The following is a 26,186-nucleotide window of genomic DNA, read 5'->3' as shown; positions in this document are numbered from 1 at the left end:
TCCATGATAACCAAACGATTCCAGTGATTTCCTCAAGATCTTGACTTATTGTTGCTGTTTATCTCAAGATAATAAAGCTGGTTTGAACTGTTTTGGGGGATAGATTTTTCTAGTTAACTAAAGATCCTGTGATAACAAAATTATTTTCTGTTAACGCTGAAAAAAGCTATTACATGTGAAGGGCCAGATTGCAACAACACAACTGCATCACAAAGACTGGCAGAGGATTATTTTGAGGTGTGGGAATCACCACAGACCTGCTGATGAAACTCATGGTTCCATTTCTATGTGGACCTGTATTACACCTAAAATACACCTGATACGTCTGCTGTCCAACTCTGTTGCGCTGCGTTTTGACTGCGTTCGTCACTGCTGTGTGCTCAGCCCGACATGCTGCATGACTGAGGAGTTCCCAAGCTTCCCACTCTATTGATAAGTCTCTTTTCATTCATGTTGGGCTGTAAAACCTCAAACCTGTTGTCTTCTAGTCTATTCTGCTCATGATGTCTGTCGTCGTAGTCAAGCTAAATACAAACTGATTTGTTTTATTTTGAAAGTCATCAGGTGTTTTTAGGAAGTTTCCGGGCACAACTTCCTGTCTTGCTCGATCTTCCCTACGCTGAATTTTTGCGTCACAGTTCTGCATTTGTCAAACATAGGATTGCTGTGTATTTCCTGCAACACGACAAACCAGCCTCGCAGACGTACTGCAACTGAAGGGATCCTGTGTGAGTTGACACAGCGACTTGAATGAAACCTATTTGGTCCTTTTGCAGTAAGGGAACAAAAATGCACTGCAGACACTTCTGGTGTATTTTAGCCATAAAAGAGAAAAGCAACCAAACCAGAATTCTTAAAATGTGTGACTGCTGCTGCATTATCCAGGGATCACTGGACATCAGTGAGGGATCAAAATTATCTTGGAATAACTGCACATTGCTTAATGACACAGATTAATCCTTTTGTACATGCACTCCTGATTTTTTTTAATGAATGAAAACACATTTTATTTTCATGTATGATTATTAACATAAAAAATGACCCATCCTAATGGGATTATTCAGACAAATTAACAGAGGGTCAGTCAAAATATTTCACAGTCTCACCCAGCCAGCACGAGACAGCATACAGGAGTTCAATTACATCATTGAGCAACATGAAACACAAACAAACACATCCTCAGACAGTCAAGACCCAAATTCAAACACGTGTTCTTTACATTCAGAAGCATCATGTGGTGTTTAAGTGTTTTCATCTTTGACCTCTGTGTTCAGAGACAACACGAGTAAAAATTAAAAATATTAGTTATTATCTGAAAAATACCAAAAAAATTGTCTAAACAACCAAAAATGCCATGGATCCCCTGCAATACCCCCACGGACCTCCTAGGGGCCGCAAACCCCATGTTGAAGACCTCTGGTTTAAATTGAACTTCAAACAAGGCGAAGACTTTATATATTTCTCACATGCCATATGAGTTTTGTGACATTTGATGACACTTCAAGAAATGACATTTTTCTGTTATCAGTATTTTCAGATCCACTGCTTGACCTATTCGGTGAGGAGACGAAAACATTCAAAATGTCAAATATCTCCGTCTCCACTCCGCTCTTTAAAATAAAAACTTGTCACTCCTCAAAGTGGCGTAAAAGAAACACTTCTCTGAAAAATAACACCAAGAAGAAATCAATCACTGAAGCCTTGAACGTCCAGCAGCTGCCAGAAAACCAGTGGCTCAGACACAAACTGACCCCTCATTTAGAGAGAAATGTTTCACAGAGCTAAACTGCGAAACAATCTGGTGCTTTATTTGTTCCCGTGTGGTCACTTTCACCTCTCAGAGCTGAACAGATCAAAGACAAATCCTCCCTCTGACCATCAGCACTTTTAATTTCCACTTAAAACAGCACATAAAGTTTATCAGAGTGTGTACGTGTGTGTTCCTACATGTGTGAAAGTGGTGTGCTCTTTTCCTCCATTAACATTTTTATACTTCAAGAGCCCACTAATTGGCTTTCAAGGAGCTGGTATTGATTCAATTAAAGATAAAATATACTGAAGATGGGCGAGGAAAAACAGCAGCTCAATCAAAGTGTTTAATGAGCTAACAAGTGCACTCTGTCTTTGGAATCAGTGCAGAACATTTATATCATATGTAACACATTCATTCTCAGTTAGAAGTAAAGATTTTTAGAGAACTCTCTTGGGATTAATCCTGGATGCAGCAGGTAAACAGAGCAGTTAGAGGATCGAGGTAACACGAAAGAGGAACAGATTAAAGGAAGGTGATACCAACAGGCATACACACGTTGACATCAGCCTTAATTGTGTATTACAACATAACACTGACTGCAGCACTCCCTTATCCTCTTGTTAGCGTGTTTATGTTGCAGAGGTGTGCTCAAACTTTGAAGCTTTATAGAAGAAACAGTCAAAGTCAACATCACAGGCTAGTTTTAATGTATATTGTCTTTGAAGCTGTGCACTTTAGTTGGTGTCCTCTCCCATCTCCATCCCAACAGAAGCTCCCCAGGGGTCCACATGGTTTCCTAATGGCAGCTGATACTCTATGTGACTGCTCATTATCGTCGCCACAGCAGAATCTCAGTAGATACCTCACAAGGAAGGAGCAGGAGCATGGCTCAGGTGTTAGTCTAGCGTTTGTGGAATTTTGTGTTTGTTTTTTTTCTCTGCTGGTAGTTCCCAGACTTTCAGAAACAGAGTTCAGTTTTCAAAACTGAAAATAGCCACAAACAGCTTTGGAAATGAAGAGGAGCTCATTCGAAAGCTTCAGCTCTCTCCATAACTCTTAAACTGCTCCATCACCTGAGCAGAGTTTTTTTTTTTTTTTTAAATCTTTTTTAATTTTTAAATTAAAAAAATATACTAAAAAAGTAAAAAAAAAAAAATTATATATATATATATATATATATATATATATATATATATATATATATATATATATATATATATATATATATATATTTATATATATATATATTTTTTTTTAAATAATAAGAAACGTTTTTAGCCCTGTTCACACATGTTCAAAACTCCTGAAATTTTCCTGACTCTGTTTACATGAGCTGCGCATGGATGCAAACATCTGAATTTTTTCAGTCTGACCTCGCTCTGTCTTCTGAAGTTTAAGGGGAGCAGCGTGTGAATGCAACAGGTGATAGTCTGAAATATTCACCATGAGGGAGCAGGGAGGTGCAGCTGGTGAATATGTATCTTGTTGAGTTCTCACATGAGCGTCGAGCTGAGCTTTGCTGTGAGTCTGACATGCTCTGTTAGATGGAGTAAAACTAATGGCAGACAGAACACTGACCACTTCAGCGCTCTTTTTGCATCATGACATGACGTCTCCTGCTGTGAGAGAAGTGTGTGAGTATTTCAGGGGCGGGCTGTCTTGAATTTGATGGTGTAAAAGGAGCTATAAAGAATCTCAAACAGGGACTTTCCCTCATTTGTAGTCATGTTGCATTGCATTACTGATTATGAGTACTTCCACACACATTTCCCTGTGATAATGTTTGCTGCATCAGCAGCACAGAAACGTTGAAGCCTCAATGGAGGAGTAATGTGTGAGGAAAAGATTTTTTTTACATCATGAAAATTTGATGAAACAAATGCTTGTAAGTTCTCTGGAGCTCAAAAAATGTTCATGGTGCAGATGTGCATGGAAGAGAATCAAGATTTGATAGTGGATAGGTTTACTCTGGGTCATTCTAGGCCTATTATAAAGTCACTGAAAATACTTAAAAATCAAGACAACATGGGAACTGTCCTCATTTTGCATTTTTTTAACCAGATAAATCCAATTGAGATCAGGACCTTATTTACAAGAGATCCTGATGCATTTATGACAGCGACACAAATAAATAAATAAATAAATAAATACATGTATTTTTAAAATGTAAATCAGGTTTAGACGGGATCTCATAGAGATCAGACTATAAACCCGGTAGAATATTTTAAAATATGACATTTCTTGGATGTGAAAACATGTAGTAAGGGAGGAAAAAATCGTGGATGAGTGCCATCCCTTAACCCCCTGAACCCTGCCCCCTGTGTTGTGGAACTCTACCCCTACTGTAACACCTGCAGGGCGGACTGTCAAAGGAAATTCACCCGCTTGGATCCACGCGCCTTTCGTTGCGCTCTCCGCACGTGCGTCTGCCGTGCAGCCAGTTTCATCTAAACCTTGAAGAAACGCTGATCTGAACCGTTTAAATGACGTCCACTTCAGTCTTCCTCCCTGGGAGGATAAGGACTGACGGAGACTATCCGCGATGAGCAGCGCCTTCTTGGATCTGATGGATCTCTTTTACGCTTTCCACGCTTTTTGTGTGACCGAAGTCTATGAAAAGCTGTCTCTTTTTGAGCACCGTTTCATGTGAGCAGGGTGTCATGGACCGGAGCTTGCTGGACATCTTAAATGGCAGGTTTTGAATGCGTTTGGCAACAATGTTGACGCACGCGCTTCCTGTTCGTGGAGACGTGGAGCGGCTGCACCTCCAGAAGCTGTCCACTACTGTCTGAATGTAACCGGTCTCTGTGTCGCTTGTTCGAGCTGGACGTGCGTAAAAGACGGATCCGCGAGAATTCTCTGATTCCTTTTGTCCCTCAGTTGTTTCCAAAAGAGATGTGAGGAAAAATTACCGGAGGAAAAGCATGGTAAGTGCGATGATCTTTTCCTTCCTATTAAAGAAGAAACCCAAGAAATCTAATGAGCAGTCCGCTACCTTTACGCACGGGTCTCAGTGCGCAGGACAGGTTAATTCACAGTAATGAAGAATCATTTTCCACGCGATAAAGCTGAACTTTTTTTATAGCTGGTAAAAGAATTTATAACAAACGTCACAAAGAGAAGAAACACAGCAGATAAAGGTCACTTATCTGCCCCTAAAGACTGTTATAGAGGCAGCTTCGGTGAGGAAGATTTCACAAAGCAGATAATGAAAAGGTCATTATAAGGTGTAGGGACGCACAAAAACAGCAGTGAGGTCTTTGGGAAGTCAAAAGAGCTGCAGATTGATTGTGACGTGGAGTACAAGATATCTGAGAGAAAACTGGACAAACCTGCACAGAAGGTGCCAAAACTGATTTGCTTGGTGAGGAGACAACTATAAAAGAACTTGATCTAGAGAAAAAAAATGTTTTAAAGCTTAAAACAGGCCTGTTTCTTTTAATAGAGCATGTTCAATGCAGCTTTGTGAGAGCTGATAGACTAATTTGGACTAACATGAAAACATTTCAAAGACACATTGCATTGACTTTCATCCAGGTATGTTCTGTAAGAACACACGACTGATGACGGATAAAAGGTAGAGAGCTTTTTTCGGTGGAAAATAGAGATTATACTGTTGCATAAGGAGCATGACTGAAGAGCAGCTACTCATTGACCAGCAGTGATTTTAAGTCTTAACTGAATATTAAGCACATTTGCTTCAAACCCAGCGCCCAGTCGTGGCACATGCAACTGAATTAATGTAACAAATGTGGGACAGGAAAGTGGAATTTCGCAGTGATATTGATTATAGGTCAACAAATAACACTCATATTCCTCAGGGACACAGTTAAGCATGTGTGCTGTGGTTAATTGGTGCCATGCAAACAGTTTTATTACCATCATTCTGTTCTAATTGGCTGTTTGGGGGAAAATCACTTTAATGGATTGTTATTCTGAAAAAAAAGAAGAAAAAAATGTTGGAATCATGTAGGAGCATTTTTTCCCCTCTTCGTACAAGCTGCAAGTGATGGGGAGAGGTGAGCAGCCTCAGCATTGAGTTCATTTCAAGTGGGAGAAAATGTTCCTTCCTCTGTGCACTTCAGGTTTTCAGGAACACATCTCAGGTCCTTCCTTTTCTTTTTCTTCTCACCTCAAGTGTGTGAGAACTTGAGTAAAAAATCAAAGAGAATCAGCATCACTGTGCTCTGATGAAAGGTATTTCATGGCACACTATGTCCCTTAAAGAGGGGGGTTTCCTCTCCTCTCCTGCTCCCATGCTGGCACACTTCTCTCCCCATCCTCCAGCACTTAAGAAGACCTGCTTCACACACACACACACACACACACACACACACACACACACACACACACACACACACACACACACACACACACACACACACACACACACACACATGCAACTCAAGATTCACACACACACTTACAAGCCTGCGCACATGCATCTCAACCATCAGGGTGTGACGGAGGGTATTAAGAAGGAATCGACATTTACGTGACAGAAACTCTTGTTCTTACTGCCTATTTAACAACGTCACTGGATTTATAGAATTTGAAACAATACATATTGGATTATATAATAGTTGAATAGTAATTTCCTGTCACAGTGATGAGTTTTTTTCCTTCATCTGGGGCACTAGAGAGGGAGTGTATCACAAAACAGCTCATCTGTAGCTCATTAGGCAGAAGATGAAGTTCTGGTTTAATAATTGATGTAGGAAGAGGCAATTAATGATGGTAGTTTCACGAGTGCATTCACAGAAAAGCTGTGTTTTCATTAATGTATTTTACATTTAGGAATACTAATAAAAAAGTAATAACAATAATAAATAACCTCAGTGCTCTCCCCCTCTGTCGCTTGCCTTGAGTGATTTAGTTTTTTAACCACCAGAACAGCCAAGCTGAATTTAAAAACCAGAAATCTCCCTGCAGGCAATTTGCTTTTCTGGACCGTAGGTTAGTGAGATCAGACCGAAACAAGTCAAGATGTGTTGCTTCAGGGAGTTGTAAGATAAAGGAAATACAATCAAATTCACCACAATATCATCACTTCAACCTCAATCTGGAGAGAAAGCCACATCAAACAACCATCAAAAATGGACTGAGTCCATACAAATGTAGCGGAAGTTTGAATTGCAGTCATTTTTTTGTGTTCATCAAATTAAAAAGACAGAAGATTCAACAACAGATAAAAGGTTGTTTTTCTATGTTGGAAAGTTTGGTTGGCTAGCTGAGTAGCTAGCTAGCTTAGTATCTTTAGGCCTGTTTGACCCATCATCATCGAGGTGGCCAACCCAGTTGAGCGCTCCATACTTCTTTGATGATGTGTCTTCGTCGCTCTGCCTTACTCCTTGGAAGCACTGGCGTCTCTATGATCAGATCAACTGCTGCTGGGCTTGTTATGTTTTCTGCTTGCTTTTTGCAGCGATTTTGAGCATATTAAGTTGAAGTGTTGAGGAAACTGTGACAAGAAATGAGACATCAGAGGAGATGAAATGTACATCTGATGTTCTGTCATTGTGTGGTCATTCTGGCAAAGTTATTTCAAGACGCACAGTCCCACTCAAGGGGCCAGTCACAGAGCTTATGAACAGCGTTTTTTTGACATGTTATTGCATTTGAGGAGGTGCATCAGTGCAGGCTTTTGTGTGGATAAACATGGACGTAGTCTCCCCATCTTCACCCATATTCACCCGTCTGTTTCTGAAACAGTAAATGAAGTAAATGAAGTGCATCAGCTATAGCCGCCATATTGGTAGTGGCAAAGGCTTCATGTACAGCTATAGGGTGCCTGTCGGTCACATGACCTGAGCTGTGCCCCTGATTGGGTGAGCTTGCGATCTTAATATCCTCTGAACCTCCCAGTTACAACCCCCCCACCCCATACAGTTTGTTTGTACTGATAGTAATATAAGTGATTCGACAGGAGACATTTTTTGAAGCAGGCTGTAAATAGGTTAATATCTGCTTTGAAAAACTGCTTTTGGTGGCTTGGTGTGTTTGTGACTTCTGGTACTTCCAGAGCCAGCTTCAACAGCAGATTTTAGCACTTCCACATTGTCTCATATTCTTAGACTGAAGGTTGCCGCTTGGGTAGAATATGCCGTTGATTCAATGGCTAAGTTGGATCTTTGGCAACGGTTTATGATGACCAAAAAACTTAAAGAGCTGAGAAGACCAGATATTTTTTTGTATTTGGGGGTTTTTATGTCTTCATTGAGAGAACAGAACAGTAGGAAGAGCATCAAACAGAGAGCGGAGAGCCCAGCCTCCATCCAAAGAAAGTGAAACTTAACTACCAGGCCAAACCGGCATCTCCAGATAATTCATTATTCATTTCTAAATAGACACGTCCCTCATCTTAAGGATGCCTCAAAAACTTACTGTTCTATGTCATATTGTTGTGTACGCAGGTTGTTTTAGCACTATAGCGCAAAGTGGATTTGCTTATTAAGTTTCAGTTATTGGTGGATTTGAAACCAGAAAAGATGGATTGATTTTTCTTTTTGCAGATAAAAAAATCAGAATTTACACATTCATATTGCATTTTTAGCATGTTGCACCATGACATTTCTGTGTTCAGAAAAAATGTGCGTATTGCACTTTTTTAGCAATTTATTTAGTATGGACACAAGTCTATATGTCTTATTAAAGTTACGATACACCCTGGCAGACTTGGTTTGGTCAGTCATAAAGGATTAGGTAGCATCCCTTCACTTTTCCCAGGGTCTAAGGAAAACACAGTGCAAGCATGACATTTTTCGTGCTATCACACAGCTAGTCTTAAAGAAATTAATAATTGAACATCAACTAATGATTTGTAGATGACTCTATTGATCCAAACACGTTTGTTTCTTTCACTTAAAGTAGTCAGATATGCTCACTGATCAAGACTGTGTCCATAATATCTAATAACATCGTAGCTCAAAGCTAACTTAGCATTAAACAATGAACTACACAAAATATGTATTGAAACTAGCTGTCTTGGCTGTTACCGTAGAACCTAAACATTTTCTCTGACAGTGAAGTAAAACAAGGTGACCAGACCCAGTGCTGCACCTGACTGAGTTGTTCTACCTCATTACTCTCAGAGCCTGTGACATTTTCTTTCAATTTAACAGTTCTTAAACACAGCCATCACCCATAAAGTGTTTCACTTAATGTGCACTTGATGTACCACCTTTGATTTTGTCATTTCTCTCACAGTCTACAGCTCATACGCCTGAAAACTCACCTGCCTGTTTCTCTGCTGTGTGCTTCTCGCCAGACAGATGTCAAACAGTCACACTCGTTTCTGTACATTGATATGACTGCTGTGTGTCTGCTGAAGTCTGAGATAAGAGACATACCTTTAAAAATAACAGTCCATTGCTGTCAAGTTTTGACCAATCAGAATTGAGTATTTGAAGCAACAGTATTTCAAATTTCAAAGAGCTGTTGAGGCTGCTTACCTTTGTTCAGCAAAATCTTAAACAGGCTTTTGTAGCGTATTGTTAATGAATGTTTCACAGACTTTCACTAGATTCTTGCAAATAACCAAGACTGACCTTGAAATGACCCTCTTCACCATCTCCTCAAACTTATGTTAGCTTGATGAGCTGGCTAGCTACAAGTGGTAAAAATCTGCCAGAGCAGCAGTCATTTTAATCTAAGAAGTCATGATTGGACTGATATTGTGCTTCTGTTGTAAAAAAAAAAAAAAAAAAAAAAGCAAACAAGACATTGGATAAATTGTATAATAATGGTTTACAAATGATCCCCCTGATGTCAGAGCATCTTTATTGTCATAAACAGTCAGTAGACCTACCTGATCTATGAAATGCACACACTGTTATCAGTGAAGTGCAAACTTGCAGTAGCTACATCAGAGTGTAATGTACTCCATATTTGCTTTGGTCTGACAATGCATGACTGGAGTTTATTACAACTCTTCCTGGAGGCAACTCACGGCAAGGACTGAGTCAAAACTGAGAGAACAAGAAGCAGATAAATACAAAATGGCATTTTTCCAGAGTCTTCTCCAGCAAATAGCACAACAAACAGGCTGTAACACTTGAGTTAACTGAACACAATGTTTTTCGTTGTTTGAACTCTACTGTTTACAGTAGTGCAACACGTGAGTAGCAGCCTCACAGCTGAGCAGATGGTGGAGCAGCGTCTGTGAAGTAGACTTTACAATTCTGCTGAAATGCTCCCCACTCCCCTACATATATTTGTGCAGCACTTTGACGTATCATAGCAAGCTGTAATTACATGGTCTCAGTCACAAGAAAATGTCAATATCAGGCTTGAAAATGAGGGCTGATGGCAGGGCAATAAGGAAAGAAGATCAAATCATTTACATGTCCACCTGCACACTGTAAAAAGGGAATCTTCAATCATTGAAGTGATGTAAATTTTTTTATCAATCCAACTCAATATTTTTAAGTGACGGTTTCCAATGTATTTTTGTGGATCATATCAACTTGAAATTCTGTTTTGCTACAACAAATGAAAAGAGGTAGTTGTTTCAACTCAATAATCTGCAAAACCAAAAGGAAAAACCATGGATGAGGAGGGAATGCTGTGGTCATGAGACCCTGATGCACATTAAGATACCAGGCAGGGACAGCGTGTCTGTGCTCCATGGCATGGACCAGCTGGCTGTCTGTGGTTCACAGCATAGGTTGCTTGTCCTGGCTGCCTGGCTGCCTGTGCTTCACAGCAGTGAGGGCTGCAATTAAAATTCTCTCTCAGTAATGTTAATTTGAATATAAATGAAGACAAAACCCTGTTTATCATTTCTGAATCGTAATTTTAGCTCATCAACATTGTATTTATTTACATATAAAACATTAAACACGCTTAAAGATACAAAGTCCATGCCACAGGGCACAGACAGCAGGTCCATGCCATGTGGAGCATAGAAAGCCTGTGCTTATGGCAGGTTAACATCTCAATGTACAGAAGGGTCTAATATGCATTCCCTCCTCATTCACAGTTTGAAATGAGTCAGTTCAATAGGCTGTAAAGTAAACTTTATAAATAGACATAAAGTGAACTCAACTAAAGACTATTAGTCATATTTACTAAGCTTTTTAGTGCAATTGTTTTCCTAGATTCTTTTACGTAAGCTCAACTTGTCACATTTTTAGAGTGCAATAAAGTATAAAAACACCTCGTCAGATTTGACTTTGAGGTTTTGCAAATTATTGAGTTGAAACAACTGAAAACCTTAAGTTAGACTGATGCAAAATATTGATTTGAGAACAATCAAATTTTTAAGTTCAGTTGACTTAATTATGTTGACTGAACTTATTAACTTCATTTAAAATAACTTAATTTATTTAGGTTTGACCAATTGAAGCAATCATTTACGATGGTCCAACTGTTTTTTCAGTGCAGAGTGATAGAGCACAAGCTAAAGGCTAAAAGGGCTAAGCTGTTTGTGATAATGTTCATTCCAACCCACAGTCAGCAGTTATTCTGCAGGGGTCTGTTCAAACTTGAGAGTCTATCAATAAAATGAAGAGTGAGGTTATGTCAGCTCTGCTTGGTGAGGTTGGAGTTGATAGACGTGCACTGATGAAACACAAGATGGATTTACAAACATTTCACATTACAGACACGTCTTAGAGCGCCAGGCTGTAAGTAACAATAAACATATAGTCCTGGAAACTAAACTACTCTACAAACTGAGTTTACAAAGTTAGCTTGTTGTAGAGCTATGTGACCTAAATACATAAGCTTGTCTTGAAAAAAGAAAAGTCGTGTTAAAAAGATCTGCCCACCATTTATTTTACGTCTTGGAAAATGCCACGTCTTTAGGAAAGTTGTTTGATGGTGCTCATGGGAAGTTGTGTCCTTGTAAAAAAAAAAAAAAAAAAAAACTAATCCCAGCCAAAGGTGTCACTGCAGCTAGCATGAGTTTTTTAATGCATCATTACTTTTAGTACAAATAACAGAAGCAATGTTCTGTGGTAGATAAGGTTGACATGCTAAGGATATGGATGCCTTAGAAGCTAACATTAAACAGGAAGTTGCTCCATAGTCTTACATTTCCAAAATTCTTTTGGCTCCATGTGGTTTTCCAACATGAATCAGCACTATGAAAAATATTCATTGTGCATATGCGACACAGAGACTGATAAAGCACTAAGGCCTTGCACTTCTTGTGTTTAAAAGGTGTGAAATAATTGTTCTCTCTGCTTAGAATCACTGTTTGTATTTGCTTTAATTAGCTCGAGGGCTGCAGCAGAGATAATGCATCTAAAACTGCCATAAACATGCCACATTGAGCAACAAATTAATTTAATGGAATAAACAGTGCTATTAAAGTCAGATCTGTGGTGCACTAATGAGTCGATGATTATTTTGCCAGTTGTTCCTCCTGAATTTGGCAGCTGTAGCTGTGTTGTTTTTAGTCTGAATTATGCAATAACCTCTTTGTTGTTTTCTCATATTGTAGTTTGCTCTGAGTTAATGATCTGATGGGAGATTTGTTACTGTTTGAGATTGGTTGTTTGTTACTGCCCCTATAATATCAGCAGGATTGTTAAAACTTTTTTTCCACGTGAGCAAGTAGAGATCTCTGATGGGACCCCTAAAGTGGTGCAGATAGTTTATTTGTTAACACCAAGGGGATTAAATACTATTAAACCAGAGAAGATTCAACTCCATGCCACAGGACTACACAAACGCAGGTCTGGACTGAGCTGAATGAGTGGGATATGATCATAACATCATACCAATCATCACTTTATTTGTACAGAGGAAACAGCTGCTATTACAGTATGAGGCCTCTAATCATAAAAACAGCTGGGCCTTTTAAGATCCCGAATGACCAACCAGCATGTAGCTGGAGCAACAAGGCATGATAACATTGAGCCCAAAGCAATCCTTCAGTTGGATGTAGAGCTTAAAGACCTGTTAAGATGAAAGGTCATGTGTTACAGAGAGCAAACTATAGGCAGGGACATTGTTAGTGAGAAGACTTAAGGGATAAGACTGCACCATGTCACAAATCCAGGATAAAATGAGATCTGGAGTTACGTTAAATTAATCATGAGGAGGTGCTGACTGTAGATAGATGGGCAGGGATAAGGGACGTAACAGAGACAGATGTGTGGAGATGTGCATGTAGCATGTTTGTTGTATGCTCAGCTGATCATCCCATGTTGGCTCAGCCAAGAGAAGACTTGGAGCTTCTGTTGTCAGATTTTCCTCCTAATATCCAGGAGACTTCACTGCTGAAGTCTAACATAAAAGCCTGCAAATGCATATAGACAGTGACAGTCCTTTTCCTTTGATGTCAGTTTCACTTTGGTTGTTCATAAAAGGGTATGGGTATTATTTCAGTATGTTTCATGGCAAAACTAAGAAAAATAGAAAAAAACTCCTGGACCTAAGGTCAAGACTCAGAAATTATTGTAGAACTGCAGTTTCATTTTTTATATATTTTTGGCCATGTTTGTAAAATATATCATTAAATGTAAACGTGTAATCTACCTGGGGTAAACTTCTATTACATACCCTGTAGTTTTTACTCAATAGCCTAAAAGGGCCAATAATGGGGTTCCCTTATAATGACTTTCGGTTAAAGAGGGGGCATTATGCTTTCCCATGTTTACTGGCCCAAAGAGCCTGTTTAAAAAAAAAAAAAAAAAAAAAAAATTGTGCAAGATCTTTATCAGATCTTCGAAACAACTAGATCAGGAGACATCCCGAAGTTATGAGGTCAAAAAATGAGGATGTCAGAAGTGGTTCATTCCCTTTAGGCCTTCAGAGGGCTGGCCAATCAGAGAGAAGGGGTCTACAGACAGGGTAGCCTTAAAGAGAGCAGCTAAAACAAAGCCTCACAGACAGAAGTGGAAATAAAGGTTTCATGAAATATCAGGGTGAGTTTTTGTCAAGCTTTACATCATGTAAAGCCACTACTAGGGAGCCACAGGGACAATATAAAGCTTACAGGTAAACACACAAGTACTTCACTCTTTAATTGTCAGATTTTTCCAGCAGTTAGTGCTAAAAAAGCTTGATCTGTGGGACAATTCTGCAAGTTAAAATAGTCAAATTTAAATTTTGATTCTAGTGATTTAGAAAACAATATGAAAACCATCCAATTATTATGCATTAAAAAGTTGAATTTAAGAGAAAAAATATACTATAGCTCAATGATAAAGTCATAGTTATGTAACAGAGCAGATTAATTATGAGCTTAGCAGATTTCAGTAGTTTCCTAAAAGTGTTTTTTTTTTCTCTCATTTTCATGAATTAAACAACAATTTTTCATGTCTTCACAATAAATTATTTAATCTCATTATTTCAATCTTTTACCACTATTTTCACTTTTCATCCAATACTTCGAAAAACAAATGCTTACTTATTAATATTTACCCACTGACTTTACTTTTTTAATTATCAAGACTTTTCAATGGTGGGAATGGGCAGCTGCAATTACTTTATGTAAATCTGGTATAGAAGTAAAAGCAAAAATGGGAAACAGAATTGGTTTGATACTTGACCATTTAATCAATTTAGGCTTTGTGATATAAATATTTTAAATGAAGTTATAAAACAGTCAATAACTGTGTTAAAAGCTAGAGAAAAAATGTGTCTGAAAGTGTTTGATGTTTGATGTTTACAGAAATATCTAAAAAAAAATAATAATGTTTTCCGAACCCTTTTGTTTTCTGCCATGGTTTGTTGGTATTTTAGCAATGACCTCCCACTGTCTAAACTTGGAAACAAATCCAAATAATCAGATCCCTGTCGTTGATGGAAACAAGCATTCAGCTTTTAAACAGATTTACTCTAAATTTGTGTCACATCTGGAAGGAAAGTAGAGTAAACTGAAACAGATTGTTTGTGAGCTCTGGTTTTAATGGGCTCCAGCTCTACCATCATAGTCTCTATTTCATTGAATGCCTCACTTCTTACAGTAAACCCTCTGGTCACTGTTTACGCTGCTGAGTTTCTCTTCAGACTGAATTAAAGCTTCACTGAAAACTGAGACTGTATCAGCAGTAATCCCATCGGATTTACAGGCACGATTATTCCAAGGGGATTGAACTCAGTGAGGGAAGGCAGTCTTCCAGTCGCCATAACAAGTTCCTCCTCCCCTCTTTCCTCTCTCCTTATCATCATTTCATACACCAATCCACTTTATTACACTGTCTCAGGGAAACATTTTATGTGAGATGATTTTACCTCATAGACCTATGTGTTTTTGTTTTCTTTGATCAAACTGTTGCTGCATTATTCATTTTCACCGTTTCTGATCTCAGCTCCCTTGACAATCCCTCCTCTATACTTTTCTAATGTCATCAACACACCTGCAACGCCTCTCCAATTTACAGACCTGACAACCATTCAAATAAAACTGATTTCTACAGATGGAAGTCATGATTGTAAATTGTAATAGTATGTAAGTCTGGCTTATAAAGGTTTCCACCATCTATCTAAACAAGCCTCTCACAGCAGCAGCCGTGCCACTCAGACCATTAGCGGTCAGTGTTTCCAGATTAGCTGCCAGTTGAAAGGTGCCTGTTTCCATTACTCAAAGCCAGTCAAGGGAGGGAGCTGTCTGCACCAAGAATCTTTGATGTGTTGACAAAAGGCCTGTAGGGAGAGACGCTGGAGAGGCGGAAAAACAAAACAAAACAAAACACATGACAGGGAAGCCTCTGTAATAACGATCACCTGTGTTTCCGGATGTCTGCTCCGAGATGTACTGATTAGATTTTAGTGTTAACTCCACGCACCATATCTCAGTACTTTCTGAAAGGATTTAACAACATCTGGTTTACTTTTGTTCTTTTATCTTATTTAAGAGAAAGAGGCCATCCCTAATTGGTCAGTGGACAATCCTCCAAGCTCCATCCAGCATGTTTTCAGATTGTTCTGCTGTTGCCAGAGGGAACAGAGAGACTGACTGACTGACTTTCTCTGGTCTGATCACTCTCCTACAAATGCCTGATGTGTGACTGCGGCTTAATGAAGGATGACTTGTGCTGATGTTTTGTCTAAAGAAAAAAAATCAGTATTTTTTTTCTTTTTTAAGTGAGGTTGTGTGTTGTACTTGTCAATAGTAAGTGCATTACCCTCAGAGGATGTTTGTCTGCCTTTGAGAGCCTGGGCAGAGAAACCGAAACAGAAGCCAGGCTCTCAACTTACAACTCAACTCATTAACGTTACCTATGGTCACGAGTTGTGGGTAGTGACCGAAAGAACAAGATCCCAGATATAAGCGGCGCAAAATAGCTTTCTCCACAGGGTGTTCAGAGCTAAGCCTTAAGCCCTTTGCACACTAACAGTGACGTGAAAAAAAAACAGCACAAAATTGCAAAAAATTCAGAGGCGAATTTAGACTAGCCTGTCTATGCACATTGGGAGCGAAATTCTCCAAACTTTGTATTTATAATTGTTTTTATGTTTTTTCTTATAAAGAACCAGGCACACAATCAAGCGGTCCCCCTTTGTTGAATGTTAATGACGTGAGACATATTTGCGCGAAAAATGCGCGTCTGGTGTGCAAAGGGCTTTGGAGATAGGGTTCGGCGCTTTGACATGCGGAAGAGGCTCGGAGTGCAGCTGCTGCTCCTCTGAATTGAGAGCTTTCAGGCTCAGGACACAGTGGAGAGATTATATCTCTCGACTTGCCTGGGAATGCTGTGGTATCTCCTCAGAGGAGCGGGTAAAAGTGACCAGGGACAGGGGCCACTGGTCTTTGATGAAGGCACTGCTGCCCCCACGACCCAGACCCAGACCCAGACCCAGAGAAGCAGTGGAAAAAGAGATGAGATGAAATGAGACCTAATTTCAGGTCTATAATGATCAAGTCAATTTAACTTTTTCCCCTTACACTGTTATACTGTGCATTTTCAGTTTAACATCATCTTGAGCAACAAATGTTAAACACGATCTGATGGTCAGAGTTACTGGACCAGCCTTGCAAGAGGGCATGGGAGTTTGCCCAACCAGTGCACATGTGCTTTGTGGATCTGGAAAAGGCTTTTGACTGTGTCTCCTGAGATTTCTTGTTGGGGGTGCTATAGGTATATGACCGATGTCCCAGGTTGGTGGCCTGTTGTTACAGGTTTTGTTCGTATTGCCAACAGTAAGTCGAACTTCTTCCCAGTCAGGGTTGGACTCCACCAGGGCTGCTCAATATCACAGAGTCTGTCCATCACTTTTATAGACAGGCTTCTTGGCACAGCCAAGGCTGAGGGAGTCAAGTTCAGGTCTTAGGATCCCATTTCTGCTTCCTGTAGATGATATGGTCCCATTGGCCTCATGGAGCACTAACCCCCTGTTCACACTGGGGAAGTCTGCAGCCAAGTGTGAAGCAGCCAGGATGAGATCTTGAACATGACGCATGGAAATAGGATCCACAGAATCAGTGTGAGAGAACGTGTGTGCTTTAACACTTTTAAACACTGCGCAGCATCCATTTCCAAACTGCAGGAGGTGGTGTATACCAAATGCACTTTTCATCTCCTCAGCCAAGTTTGGGTGCAATTTTGCACCAGGAATTCTTCATCACACAGTTATCTTGGTGATCTCTGTGTGATGAATCATATCAATGTCATTATTGTTTTTTACCTCAGACACTAAGGGCTTCAGTTTTTCCGTAGATGCAGAGAATATAGAAATGATCAGAAGTGCCTGATACATAATTTGCCCATGTGAAAAAGACCACATAAGGGGGCAAGGCTGTTAAAATTATGTCATTTGATCACACGCACGGCATGGACCTTGCGCCAAGCAATGCAAAGCTTAAGTCTGAGGCAGTGGTTCTATGCCAGAAAAAGGGGGACTGCCCTCCAAAGGAGCAAGATATTGACAGACGGGTTGAGGTGGCATTGGCAGTAATGTAGATGCATTACTTGTGAGCTGAGGTAAAAAAGGGGCTTGAGCCAGAAAGCAAGGCTCTCAATGTACCCAACCCTCACTTATGGACACAAGCTGTGGGTATTGACCAACAGAGATTTTATCTCTGGGCTGATCCTGGGAGCGCCTTGGTATCCCCCTTGAAGAGCTGACAGAGGTGGTAGGGGACATCCAACTGTTCTGGAGCCAGTGTGAGCGCAGCATCACACCTATGGGCAATTTAGAACCCACACATTCGCGGGGAGAACATGCAAACTCCACACAGAAAGGCCTTTGGCCAAGCTGGGATTTGAACTTGTGACCTCCTTGCTGTGAGCCTGCAGCGCTAACCATTGCGCCACTGTGCAGCCTCTCTGTTATCATAAAGATGTTAAATGGACCAAAAGCAAAGCACTGCAATTGTTCTGCACTTACACCGACATTAATGTCCCAGTTGTAGTTTCCTAGAATTATCTGGATTTAATGGTAGAGTTGACTCCGTCTGCAGAGGCTGATCTCTAAATTTCTCAACCAAGACGCTGAGCTGTCTCCCATCTGAGTAAAACATTTACATCTGACAAGAACATCATACAACCCCACTTCAAATAAATGATCCATCTCCTCAATGTTAATGTGTTCATTTAAATATTTCCAATATTCATATATACCCCAGACAGTCTCCATTTTATTCAGTGTTAGAAGTCACACTTCCACCAATGATTACATCGCTCACATGCAAATTAACGTCATAAATAAATCACTAAGTGTCTAATTAAATGATCAAGAGAGACACAGGTTGAGCGTCTGAGTCTAGATTAGAAATTTATCCTATATCCTCAGGTCCTTCATATACTAATGAGGATTAAAGGCGGTTTAATGTTTCCCTCAGACTGCTTGCCTCTCGTAGTGTTTAATTTAAAGGCTGTATTTGATAACTGAGTCGAGGCAGATGAGGTGAAGATGGGAATGTGACATCTTGTCTCTTTTGTTTATCACTTTGGCATGAAGCTAAGAGTTCAAAGTCTCCAATATCTTTTCTGGGATTAGATTTCAGACAGTGATCTGAGCACCAGATTGCTGGCGCCTCTCTGTCACTTCTTAAAGTTGCCCGTTGAGTTAATTGACAGCTCCTTTTCTCTGTCAAAAACGTGATTTTAATTTTGTTTTCCAAACTTAGCCTTAAAATGTCAGGATTTTTTTTCTCTCGCTTACAAATGAGCCTCTGCACAGTTTCTCTGGGGTTGTGCTCCTTTCAAAGGATCCATCCTGTTTAATTGACAGCTAAATCAATACGTCATCTCTGAGACATGTCTAAGCTGCTTGGGGCATGCTGATCAACAAGCTTTTATTGTTATATTGTAAAAATATTAAAAACTGGTTAAAGATGGAGAAATAGAAACTTGCTTGACTAAGATTGTTGCTGATTACACATCCTACAAGAAGCCATTAACACTGTCCACGGGGAAGTTCTGTGTTAGTGCCAGAATGAAGTTTATTTGCATGGCACAATGCTTCACAAAGGAATTTTAAAATGCATGATGAAAGCGTCTGAAATTATAATAAAGGAAAAACTACAGACCATCATTTCAGAAAAAGCTAGAGGACTTAAAGAACAGACAGTAACTTCTTGGAAAGTAAAGTGTTTCCTGTTCATGATTTGACAAAAGTCCAATCGCAGTAAACACCATCGTGTTTGTATTACAGTGAAACACACAAGTGTGTGTGTTCTTGGCACAGACCTTGCAGTGGGTTGATAAGATTGTTCACAAGCTGCACCATATCAAATCAGCCCACATGTTTGTCTCTGCTGAGATCTCGCTCACCATATCTGGCATTACTGTAGTTTCTCTACAGTCTCATACTGAAGCAGCTCTGTGCGGTTCTGCAGGGGTAATCCACGGTCCAGTTTTAGCTGCAAGTTCACCCCACAGACTGAATAATTAATGGACGTAGTCTCCCCAACACCATCCCCTGTTTCTGAAATGGTAAATGACAGATTACGCTAGCTTGGCCATATTGGAAGTGAGGCGTGGTTTGAGTCTCCACATTAGAATATACTACACTAGAATAGACTAGAATAGAATACAACTTTATTGTCATTTTAACAAGTACAACAAAATTGAAGTTACAGCAGCAATTAAGAAAAAAAAAGTAAGAAAGTGTATAGAAAGTGCAAAAAGGTCCATAAGAAAACAGATGATGACAGTTTGTCCCATCATTCTCCAGTTCAGCCAGTCTCCACCTCCACAGGGTCCAGGACTGAGCTTCTTCAGCAGTCTGTTCAGTCTCTGTCTCCTGGATCCTGTCTGCTTACAGCAGGTGAAGCTCTTCCAACATGGTGTTGGTGTCTGATGTTAGCTCCATTAGCCATATCTGTGAATAGCATGATGCTACTCTGCCCTCTGGTATTTCCTCTGTTGCTGGGCTAGCACAGCTAGCTCATCCATCTTATTGGAGATAGACCTTACGTTCCCAATAACAATGGATGGAAGGACAGGTCCATGTCTTCACTTCTTAGCTCACACCTGAGAACCAGCACAACGTCCTCACCTTCTCTCTTCACATTGTGGGAATACATCAGGCCTTACACCAGTTAGCATTGACATGCTACAGGCTGCTAACAGCTGAGTTCACATGGAAACAATGCAGCCATGGTTACATGTAGGATCTCCAGACAAACACAGGCGAAAAAGTAGTAAAAATATCACTGAAGCCACAAAAAGTTTGGTGTCCATGACCAACAATGAACCATACAAAGTAATGATCCACTCGAAATACAAAGATGACAAAAAAGAGACGAAAAAATTGCAAGAAATGGACAAAGAAGACAGAGCTGTTGCAAAAGGCAGCCATAGCCAACAAGGGGGTGCCTAGCAATTAACGGCTACAGGGCGCCGGTCAGTCATATGAGTTGAACTGTGTCTCTGATTAGACAAACTTTGGATCTTAATATCCTCTAAACTGCAGTTAGAAAGAGTTCACCTACATGCAGTGTGCACTGATGGTGACATTAGCGATCCAGAAAGGAGATGTTTTTTGTTCCCTGCTGTAAATATGTTTATTTCTGCTGTAAGTGATTTTTTTGGCTTGTTGTGTATGTGACTTCTGGTGCTTCTGGAGTCAGCTTCAAGCAGACACATGAGAAGCAGCAGATCTTACTACTTCAGCATTGTTATAAGTTTAAAAGGGCTTAAAAAAAAAAAAAAAAAAAAACTTAATGATGACTGATGACTATTACACCACTCAGCACAGACTCCCAAGTTTAAATACCAGCTGTTAACAGTCTACTGTACAAGATGGACTTGACAACACACGAGCTCACGGGACACAAAGGATGGCATAATGTGACTCTAAAATTTGTCTCCACATTACTCTACTCAGCGCTGACTGTCTTCCTGCTTTGTCAGCAGAAGCACAGTGACTCTATATAACTTTCTTCTTTCTTTTTAGTGTATTTCTAAAAAGTGATGGCTGAAACATTTCTTTTTTTTCCTGATACCGTTTGTGGTTGCAATGACTGACATACATGATTGATTTAAAGAGGCCTGTTTTTGGCAGTTGCTGCTGATTTCTGTATTTTTAGATGGGTGCTCAACTTAAAAATATATAAAGGTTAAATGGGAGCTCTGGAACTTTGAGTTGAATTTCTTGGATGAAAGATTGTGTATTTAAACTAATGCTTATATGCAACTGTAGTAACCTACACCCACCTTCCTTCATTACTGATGATTTATAAGTTATCTGTAAAACTGACTTGTAGATTTGATTTGGGTCAACCACCTTGGTGAAAATCTGTTGTTGGCTTCTCTCAAAGGAAAGTAAAAAGACTGCAAAGTGCACACAACACTAAAAAACATACAGGTGATCATACACATGTGCTACAGGGTATTTCTCAAGTGAGTGGTTAGATGCAAAAGTAATATGGCAGAAATAAGTCACACCAGAGAGCAACCACATAAAAAAGAATCATTTTGTTTCACGCTCATGTGGCCTGAAAAATAAAGGACTTCTGCTCCGAGTCGACCCTCAAGTGACCTGTTTGTTCTCCAATACATTACCAATTAGTTTCTATAATCTTCCAGCCATTTCTTCTGACAGTTTTAGATGTCTTGTTATTTGCTGTCCACTCTGGTACTTTGAAAAATATTTGTGTTTTCACATTAAAACTGTGCAAAATTATTGCGCAGTCACTTAAAATGTCCTTAAAGGTTTTAATCAGGCTTATTTATGACAGAGAGCATGTTTCTGGTTTTAAGTGCTTTGTTACTCACAGAACTGACCTATGGCTAAGCCACGCCCCCTTCACTCACTCAGACAAACACTGAACATTCAGTGACAGGCGCTATGGCAGGTGTCACAGTTGGAAAGAGAGACAGAAAGATCGTGTATCAGCTAGAAGTCACCAAAAGGATCTAAACTTTGCATAGGAGGGATGTATGAATCAATTTGTTGTTGAAAAAGTCTGAAAAAGCTTCAGCCAAAATTACAGGTCCCAGTGCAAACGTGATAAACTGCACCTGTCCTCACCATCTCTAATGAAGTACAGTTTTTTTTGGCTCAAATATGAGAGAAATGTAACAGTCTTTTTTACCATCTTTACGAAGAGTGTCTTTCCATCTGTTTGGTGCTACAGTTCATACACTGAATCATTCAGCATAGCGTTTGCCAGCCTTTGTTATTTTGGCTTTTACAGATCAGTGAATGTTGCTAAGTCCTAGAGGTTAACATATTATGCCAGAGTCTTTTGAACAACAGCTTACAATATTGTATGATATCCAAAGAACAAAAAATAGAACAAAATAGGCTGATGAAATTCCAGCAAACCAAGTGACATGATGAACAACGCAGCGAGGAGCTAACATTTGGCTAATTTTAGCTAACGTTGGAGAAATCCCAAACCCCATGATATCGATATGCCTTAGGGTAGAAAAATTGCACAGGCTTTCAGGATACCTTGTGTCGGAGTTGCATGTACCACATGAACACCGTTTGACCATTTTTAAACTTAAAATCTCATAAAACTGAACAGAAACGGACTTTGTTCAGTGCATTTCAATGGACTTTGAGGCAGGGAGTGTCTGAGTGTATTGAAATAGCTATCCACACTGTAATTGGCTCATCATATCTGAGTGTGGGCCTTGGCCATAGGTCAGTTGTCAGTCAGTGACTTGCCTACTACATGGACCTTGACTGGTCTCCAAAGGAAGTGGTGTGAAACTGGAAGGCTCGATCTTCCTTTAGACCTTTAGAAACATCACACCACAGCATGATAAGGGGTTTTGCAATAATCCATAAAAGAATGCAAAAGTGAGAAAATAATGTTCTTGAAGCTTCTTTACTGATGAAAGTGAGGGACATACCCTGTAGCAGCAGAGTTTGATGCCATGCTGATGCATCTATAGCTCTCAAATTGTTTGTAAACATCTCTCTGAGATGTTTTAGGCCAAGAACAACAACTTCACTGTTGTCTGGATAAGGCACAGTGCTGTGACTGATGAACTCCTCTTCCTGTATGGCTTCCAGGAAAAGACAAAGACGGTATCACCAGCACATTTGAACAGCTTTACATCTCCACCCATACAGCTATTTAATATGTGTACACTGAAAACAGCAGTGGGCAAAGCACGTAGCCTTGTGGTGCTCCAGTTTTTGGCAAAGCTCATCTAAATAGATCCCCTTTATCAAAACTCTTTAAGATGAGAGAGTGTTAAAGATAATAAGGGTCAAAAAAAGAACAAGAGTGGAGATAGTTAGCTGAGACAAGGTAATTTAATCCTTATTTGTGAAGACAATGCTGCGTGACGAAACTTTTCCGGGAGTTAATGTGTTTGAGAGGAGTTGGGTTTGTTTAAATTGTGGTGACATTTTTCTATTTCTAGACTTGATGGGAACAAGATTAACTTTTGTGACTAATGGCAGCAATGTATTAAGGAAAAATGAAAGGGAATGGAAAATGTTAAGGCTGAAGACTAGTTGATGCTGTGTTGAGTCCTGTGATCCTGCACAGGACAGAATTCCTAAAATGTGTGTTTTGTTTTGTTAATTTACATCTTACCTGTGTAAGTTATATTTTCTAGCTACAGAGATTTAAACCAGAGTCCTATATGTCTTGTCTTTCTCCTAAAACACACAAACACATATTTTCTCTCCATGGCTGAGACAGATCTGCATCAGCTCATCCTGGGCCCACTCGCTATGAAGGACCTCTCAGGTGTCCTAGATCTACACCAGGCCTGTTTTACTTTCTGAAGGGTCATGAACTTATACAGTATGAGAAGTATTTCACTATGAAGAGATTCTAAAAAGCATTAGTGGGAAGGCTGGCTCAGCAGTAGGAGGCTGTAGAAGTGTATTTTAGGCGAGAGAAAGATGTAGTAAGCTGTATTGTTCAAACAGGCTCTTTTGTTGCTTGTTAATACTTTGGGAACTTACATGCCCTGAAAAAACCTTTGTTTCCCTGCCAAGGCCTAAAGAGTCCTGTTAGTGGCAATCCAGTCTCTTTTTATCTCCTTAAAGATGAGCTTAGATTATTCTTCCCAGCCTCTTTAATGAGTCCTGTGTTAGTACTCTGAGGTTTGAGCCGACCACTGTCACCACATTGCTCATAACTCCCCTGCAGCCTCACAGCAGTCAGTGTCCATAAATCCACCAACCTGTGAAGCCTCTTTATAGTCCCACAGTGTCCCTGTGTGGATTTGTTCCTATCTAAAGTCTGTCCATGCCTGTGTTTGTTTGCATGTGTGTGTGAGTGTGGGTAGATGTTTAGTGGATGGTACAGTTGGTACATGTATGTGTGACCGTGCAGAAACACACAAACAGCCCACAGCCAGCACAGTTTAAGAAAAACACCCACTCTCTATGCTCCAAGGCGCCCGCGAACAACAGAGACAAGATAGATTCCCTCCAGAAATAATGTGTTTGCTGTTTCCTGAATTGCAGCACATGCCAGCACAATGCAATTCATACATTCCAGCCATTCAAGACATGTGTTTCCTTTCTCTGCAATCCATTTTAAATGCATGAACTCCAGCTTCCCACTGCCCGTGTTTATTGTATTTACTGTAACTTTTGCTTTTTGCTTTAACTGATATCAGCCCTGAGGTCATGTTGACTTTCCAAACATTCCCACTAATATATATTTAATAGTTTCAACCTCACACATGATGCAGCATGTATCTATAATTTAGCATTTCCACAGTGCTTTGCTGCTGCCCTGTGATTTTTCCACCACTCAACAATAAACTGGACTACATGCTGACTGTAATGCAGAGCAAAGTGAGCCAAATGCTTTGGCAGTGTGTGCTTGGACAGTAAAAAGACAGCCCATTCACTTCATCAGCTGAACAATTAATATATTTCAGAACCATTCCCAGTTGACTTCCTTGTTAAATCCCAGCATTTGTAATGCGTTCAACTGGCAAATAATTTTTTACTTTATTTAAAATGATAATTTTGACATAAAAAGCAGTATCTGCAATGTGCTTTGCTGTCTCAATATGACCAGTGTATAGCACAGCTATACAGGCTTCTTATCTTCAGTCGGTGAGCTTGGGCGGTCTGTTGGACGTCAGGGAGATGAAACCACAGAATTAAAGCAGCATTATTGCAGACAGTATACTATGATAAAATCCAGCCTCTGAAGCACCAGCAAACACACACTAACACACATTTACATCTAAGGGAGGAAATTTCAAAATACTGTTTGTTTTACCTGAAAGACACTTCATGGAAGAATCAGGCTGATTCAAGGCCTGACCCTTTTGGTTCAACCTTGGAATGAGCATGACCTGGAAGACTGAGCAGCTTCACAAAATGACAGAAGTTCAAGACCTGTTATCTTTAGAAAAGCTTTGACTTTCCAACCAGATTTTTTAACAACTTTTAACAATGGCTATTAGACATAAAGCTACAGAAACCTGCCCACTGGGAGGGAAACCTTGTGACAACATGAACCAATTTGCATGCTTGGTGAGGTTTAATAAAGTCTGTTTTTGTTTTCCTTGAACTTGCTCTTAAAAACGACATACTGCTTCAGAAAAAAAAAAGAACTTGAAACACACTCTCTGGCCACTTCATGAGGTACACCTTTCTAGTACTGGGTTGGACCCTCTTTTGCCTTCAGAACTGCCGCATTAACCCTTCATGGCATGGATTCAACACATCCCACATCCCAAAGGTGCTCTATTGGATTGAGATCTGGTGACTGTGGAGGCCATCTGAGTACAGTGAACTCATTACCCACGTATACATGGACCTAAATATTCCGCTTGCATTCGGTTTATTTGCTCAAACAGAAAGAATTTAACCTTTGTATACAGCTTTTTGGCGCAAAATCTGTTTGTACTTAAAGTGCTCTCTAAATAAAAGTTGATTGACCTCATTCCGAAAGAAAAGTGCCAATCCGAATGGACATTTAATCAGTTTCACAGGGGTGGAATATTCCTTTCCACAAACGGATTGAGGTATCATGTGTCCACTCATGTGCGTTCTTTCAGCGCATGCTCAGATATGACGAAGGATGCAACTAGAGACGTTCCTCAATGTGTTAACATTTGTTTACGTTTGTTTGCGCATGCCCCGTTGA

At 39.9% G+C, this 26,186-nt stretch overlaps 1 protein-coding gene across 1 annotated transcript in view; it reads left to right on the top strand.

The window, feature by feature from the left end:
* Positions 1 to 4,169: 4,169 nt before the first annotated feature.
* htr1d (5-hydroxytryptamine (serotonin) receptor 1D, G protein-coupled) overlaps positions 4,170 to 26,186 on the top strand; it is a 33,918-nt gene continuing 11,901 nt past the window's right edge. The window contains exon 1 of the mRNA XM_074692890.1: positions 4,170 to 4,680. The gene's annotated coding sequence lies outside the window, so the exon portion shown is untranslated. The remainder of the gene's footprint in view (positions 4,681 to 26,186) is intronic.

The sequence above is a fragment of the Halichoeres trimaculatus genome, unplaced genomic scaffold (assembly GCF_033239565.1).
Source record: "Halichoeres trimaculatus isolate MK-OKI-2021-1 unplaced genomic scaffold, fHalTri1.1 fHalTri1_scaffold_17, whole genome shotgun sequence".
Lineage (NCBI taxonomy): Eukaryota > Metazoa > Chordata > Actinopteri > Labriformes > Labridae > Halichoeres > Halichoeres trimaculatus.
The sequence above is the reverse complement of the archived record's forward strand: the minus strand, read 5'-3'. Positions and strand labels throughout refer to the sequence as shown.